Source organism: Carcharhinus amblyrhynchos, chromosome 9 (genome assembly GCF_965287045.1).
Source record: "Carcharhinus amblyrhynchos chromosome 9, sCarAmb.v2.hapA, whole genome shotgun sequence".
Lineage (NCBI taxonomy): Eukaryota > Metazoa > Chordata > Chondrichthyes > Carcharhiniformes > Carcharhinidae > Carcharhinus > Carcharhinus amblyrhynchos.
This window is the reverse complement of record NC_137332.1, coordinates 17,476,313-17,482,314: the sequence shown is the minus strand read 5'-3', so window position 1 is coordinate 17,482,314 and position 6,002 is coordinate 17,476,313.

Sequence of the window (6,002 nt, the reverse complement as noted above, 5' to 3'; positions counted from 1 at the left end):
ACTCCTGACTTGTGCCTTGTAGATGATTGACAGGATTTGGGGAGTCAGCAAGTAAGTTACTCACCACAGGATTCGTAGGCTTTGACCTGATCTGATAGCCATAGTATCTATATGGCTAGTCCAGTTCAGTTTTTGGTCAATGGTAACCCCAGGATGTTGATAGTGGGGGATTCAGTGATGATAATGCCACTTAATGTCAAGTGCGATGGTCAGATTCCCTCTTGTTAGAGATAGTCTTTGCCTGGAACTTCCTTTATCTCTTCAATGTGACTGGGTCAAACCCTGGAACAGCATTGTGGATGTACCTATACCACATTGGGATGCAGCAATTCAACAAGGTGGTTCACTACCACCTTTTCAAGGGAAATTAGGGATAACAATAAATGTTAGCCTTGCCAACAATATTCACATCCCAAGAATAAATGTAAAAATCTATTCTAATAAGATATGTTCCATTCAGAATACTCAAGAAGCTCTTTTATTATGTTGGTTTTTGGCTGCAGACTATGCAAGTCCTCACACAGTAAATGACCACATTAACATTAAACTGCTGTATACATAAAATCAGAGTAAACTGAAGAACTTGTTTCTAACTGGTATAATAAAAGCAAAATACTGCAAGATGCTGGAAATCTGAAATGAAAACCAAAAATGCTGGAAAAACTCAGCAGGTCAGGAAGGCACAATGGTTAGCATTGCTGCCTCAGAGCACCAGGGACCTGGGTTCGATTCCCAGCTTTGGGTCACTGTCTTTGCGGAGTCTGCATATTCTCCCCGTGTCTGCGTGGGATTCCTCCGGGTGCTCCAGTTTCCTCCCACAGTCTGAAAAATGTGCTGGTTAGGTGCATTGGCCGTGCTAAATTCTCCCTCAGTGTACCCGAACAGGCACCAGAGTGTGGCGATTAGGGGGTTTGCACAGTTACTTCATTGCAGTGTTAATATAAGCCTACTTGTGGCTAATAAATAAACTTTAACTTTCAACTTTTCCTGAAGTCAATGACAATCTCCTTCATGTTGTTAACATTAAGGGAGTTTATTGTCATTGCACCAGTTCACCAGATTCTCGATCTCATTCCTGTATTCTGTTTCATCATTGTTTGAGATCTGACTTGAAAATCAAGTTGGAAGGGAATTTGGTTACACAGTCATAGGTGTATAAGGACTATAGTAGGGGTCTGAGATCACAGCTTGTGGGAAACCAGTGTTGAGGATGATCGTGGAGGAGGTGTTGTTGCCTATCCTTACTGATTGTGGTCTGTGGGTTAAGAAGTTCAGGATCCAGTCACAGAGGGAGGAGCCAAGGCCCAGACCATGAAATTTGGATATGAGTTTCATAGAAATAATGGTGTTGAAGACTGAGCTGTAGTAAATAAATAGGAGTCTTTGTTATCTAGGTGTCCCAGGATTGAGTGTAGGGCCAGAGAGATGGCATCTGCTGTGGATCTGTTGCAGCGGTAGGCGAACTGCAGCAGATCCTGGCAATCTGGGAGGCTGGAATTGATTTGTGCCATGATTAGCCTTTTGAAGCACTCCATAGTTAAGGAATTCAGACCCACTGGACAATAGTCATTAAGGCATGCTGCTTGGGTCTTCTTTGGTATTGGGATGATGGTCATCTTCTTGAAACAGATAGGGACCTCAGATTGTTGTAAATAGAGGTTGATGATGTCTACGAATACACCCGCCAGCTGATCCACGCAGGATCTGAGTGCTCGTCCAGGTACTTCATCTGGGCCAGGTACTTTCCACTTTCACCTGATCAAGGTGTACAAGATTATGAACAGACTGGATAAGGAGCAGCTGTTCCCCTTAGTTTAAGGGGACATAGGTTCAAGACGAGGGCAGGAGGTTTAGGTGGGATGTGAGGAAAACCCTTTTACCCAGAGGGTGGTGACAATCTGGAATGCGCTGCCTGACAGAGTGGTAGAGGCAGGCTGCCTCACATCCTTTAAAAAGTACCTGGATGAGTAGTTGGCACATCATAACATTCAGGGCTATGGGCCAAGTGCTAGTGGATGGGATTAGGTGGGAGTTCAGGTGTTTCTAATGTGTCAGTGCGGAGTCGATGGGCCAAAGGGCTTCTTCTGAACTATATGATTCTATGATTCCATGAAAAGCAGCCAAGTCATCTGAGTTGTATTGGGAAGACCTAGAAGTCTGATGTCAGCTATACAAGGATTTAGTGATGACTAAAGACTGGGAAAACCCAAATTCTTGCCTTGCAAGAAATTAAATTCTAGGGGACCTTGTTAAGGGAAGTCAAAAGGGTTTGGGCATAAGCCTTAATATTAGAAGCGTAGAATAAGGGATTTATGATTGAACTAATCAGAGGATAAATAATGAGAAATGATGTGAGGAGAAACCTGTGCTAATACAGAATGAATGACCGTCCAGTTATAGTGGCGAAAGATGGAATGATTTCAAGGTTTGAGCCAATGATGTGACAGGATGGGGATTGATGGGAATGTGTTTTTCTCCCTCCGAATGTGGAGATGACATTTTTGGACAGGGGTGGGCACAGTTAGAAGTCTCACAACACCCGTTTAAATTCTAACAGGTTTATTTGGAATCACGAGCTTTGGGAACACTGCTCCTTCACCAGGTGACTTTTTCACCCTTAGATATATTAACTAAATTGGGAGAAAATGATCTCATGTGTAGTCAGCTTGTGGCTCTTTATCTAGACTCAGTACATTCTGTGCTATTTCACCGCAAAAGGCTTAATGTTTGTCTTTGGTGCTTCCTCTTTCACCCATAATTTTAATGGGTGAAAATTATGAGTCCACCTGAATTTCTGAAATGTGATCTGCATACATCACTCTCTGCCAGACAAGTTGACAACAGATAAAAGAACAGAAAATGCTGGAAAATCTCTGCAGGTCTGATGGAATAGGTGGGGAGAGAATAGAGCCAACACTTCAAGTCTGGATGATCCTTTGTCAGAGTGGATGAAGGGTCATCCAGACTTGAATAGTTGGCTCTATTCACCATCCACAGATGCTGTCAGATTCTGCTGAGTTTCTCCAGCATTTTCTGTTTTTGTTTGGGACTTAAGTTGGGTACTCAATAAATAATAACAACAACAACCAGTACTTATATCACACTCTTAACATGGTAAGGCATTTCCAAGCACTTCTCAAAGGCATTATCAAACAAAATTAGACGCCGAGACATATCAGGCAATATTAGGGCAGATGACCAAAAGCTTGGTCAAAGGCTTTAAAGAGAGCATTGAAAAGGGAAAGAGAGGTAGAAAGGTGGAGATGTTTAAGGAGGGAATTACTGAGCCTAGGGCCTTGGCAAGTGAAAGCACTGTCAACAGTGAATGCTCAAGGACTCAAGAACAACTTCTTCCCTACTGCCATCAGACTTTTGAATGGACCTACCTTATGTTAAGTTGATCTTTCTCTACACCCTAGTTATGACTGTAACACTACACTCTGCACCCTTTCCTTTCCTTCTCTACGAACAGTATGCTTTATCTGTATAGCATGCAAGAAACAATATTTTTCACTGTATCCCAATACACATGGCAATAGTAAATCAAATCAAATCAGGAATCGGATGAGCACACATTTTGTGGAGAGCTGCTGAGAGCACAGAGATGGGGACGGGTGAGACTGTGGAGGGATTGAAAACATGATGAGAATTTTAAAATCAAAACCTTGTTTGATTTTAAATTTTAGAATCCCTAATAAGTCCGCGGGCATGCAGGCAACAGATGATTAGAATTTGGTGCATGTTAAAACATGGTGGCAGAGTTAGGATTACCTTAAGTTTATGGAAAGTAACATGTGGGAGACCTGCCTGGAGTGCACTGGAATAGCAAGGTCCCCAGTTAACAAAAACATGGATGAGGGTCTCAGCAGGAGCTGAGTTGAAGCAAAGTTGGAATTTGTTGATGTTATAAAGGAGAAAATAGGCAGCCTTAGTAATGGTTATAGATATGTGGCCAACACCTCATTTATGGGTCAAATAGTTTTGAAGATGGTTGCAAACAGCCTGATTCAGCCTCTGACAATTGCCAGGTCGAGAGACGGAGTTTGTGGGAGGGACTGCAGGCAATGGTTTCCAATCTTTTAATTGGAAAGAATTTCTGTTCATCCAGCACTGGGATGTTGGATAAGTACTCTGACAATTTAAAGGCAGAGTTGAGATTAAGAGAGCTGAGCACTATCCGCATACTTGTGAAAACTGACACCGTGTTTCTGGATGATGTGGCCAAGAGGCAGCATGTAAATGGGAACTGGTGGGACGGGGGCAAGAATAGATTCCTAGGGGACTCTAAAAGGATATGGTGCAGGAGCAGGGAGAGGAGCCATTGCAGTGAATCCTCTGGACAACTAAGAGTGAAACATGCAGATCCACCCAGCTGGATGACGGAAGAGATATGCTGGGTGAAGATGATGTGGTCAAGTTTGTCAAAGGCTGCAGACAGGTCAAGAAGTACGGTAAGAAATAACCTAAGATGTAAAACAATATTACATCTTAACATGGCCATATGAAGGGCTTCACTTAGAGGCCTTCCAACCACACTCTCTTTGACACTCATCTCCTTACCACATAAACAGATGATTATGTAATCCTTTGCCATTTGTTGTTGTTTTTGGTTCTGTCCCTTGTTGTTTGAGTATTACTGTTTTTAGTTTAGTTCAAATCATATTGCCTCAGGAGAATCAAAGGTTATTTATCACATTGGCTATGAGCTGTCTTTTATTGACTCACACTACGTCATGTAACATATCCATATGAATGTCATCAAGCAGGCAACTTAATTTATAGAGCTTAACCTTCACCTAGATGTTATTCAACTCAATGTCTTGGACTAACCTCTCCGCTGCTATTTCTACCAATAGGTCCAAGAATTCTGTGAAATCTAATGTTACGCTCAAGCTGCCAGGATGTTTTTGGAAGGTGACTACAAAGATTGGAGATCAAATGAAATGTTCTCCAAAACCAGAGCAACGATAATTGAACTGTCACCAGGACAGGGAATTAGCTGTGTGTTAATTAATATGGTTGTCTGGTTGAGTGTCTGAAGGCTTCCTATATACATATGGCTGTGACTTTTGCATATAGTGGATATCACAGTTTCCACTTCACCCATAAAGAACTTAAACAATCAATGTCTCTCATTCAGGTACAGGCCCCAACTCCTGCAACAGCAGATATTGTTGCAGTTTACAGCAGTGGGATAAATGTCTTGCGGAGGAGATACCTGAAGAGAGGCGGGCCAGGGGCAGAGCTAGGGGAGAGGCCAGGATTAAATACCCAGGGGCGGGACCAGCTACTCCGGGGCGGGGCCATAGACTCTGGGGGCGGGGACAATGACGTAGGGCGTCGCTAAAGACGCTGCGGTAGGCGTGGCAAAAGATCTGGGGCGGGACTAATTGGCTAAAAAGGCGGGGCTAATGTGGAAAGGCGAGGCGATTTGCACCTCGTGGGGGGGGGGGGGGCGGAAACGCACGATACACGGAGCGCGCGGGGCGGGGTGTGGCCATTACAGGTTGGAAGCGGAAGCAGTTTGGGCCGGCGCCACTGCTGAGGGCGTGGCTGGCTACGCGTTAGAGGCGGGGCAGGTGCTCGCCATGTCGGGTTGCGAGATGCAGAGAGAGGGCGGTGACGCAGCAGGGGGCGGGGCCAGTGCAGGAGGCAGGGCCAGGAGGCAGTGACGCTAGGGGGAGACGGTGACGCAATAAAGGCGGAGCCTGTAGTTATAGGCGGAGTATTGTAGCGGCTGGGGGGGCGGCACCGGGAGCGAAGTGAAATGAAGAAAGAAGGCAGTGAAGCTGTTGGGGGCGGGCCGGTGCTGGGGGCGGAGTCAGGAAGCTGTGGCGTTGTTCTGGGCTGGGTCATGAGGCGGTGTCGTTACTTTGGGCAGAGTCAGTAGGCGGTGTCGTTACTTTGGGCGGGGTCAGGAGGCAATGAAGTTGCACTGGGCGGGGTTAGGAGCCAGTGACGTTGCCCTGGGCGGGGCTTGTGATGGGGGCGGGGGCCAGAGT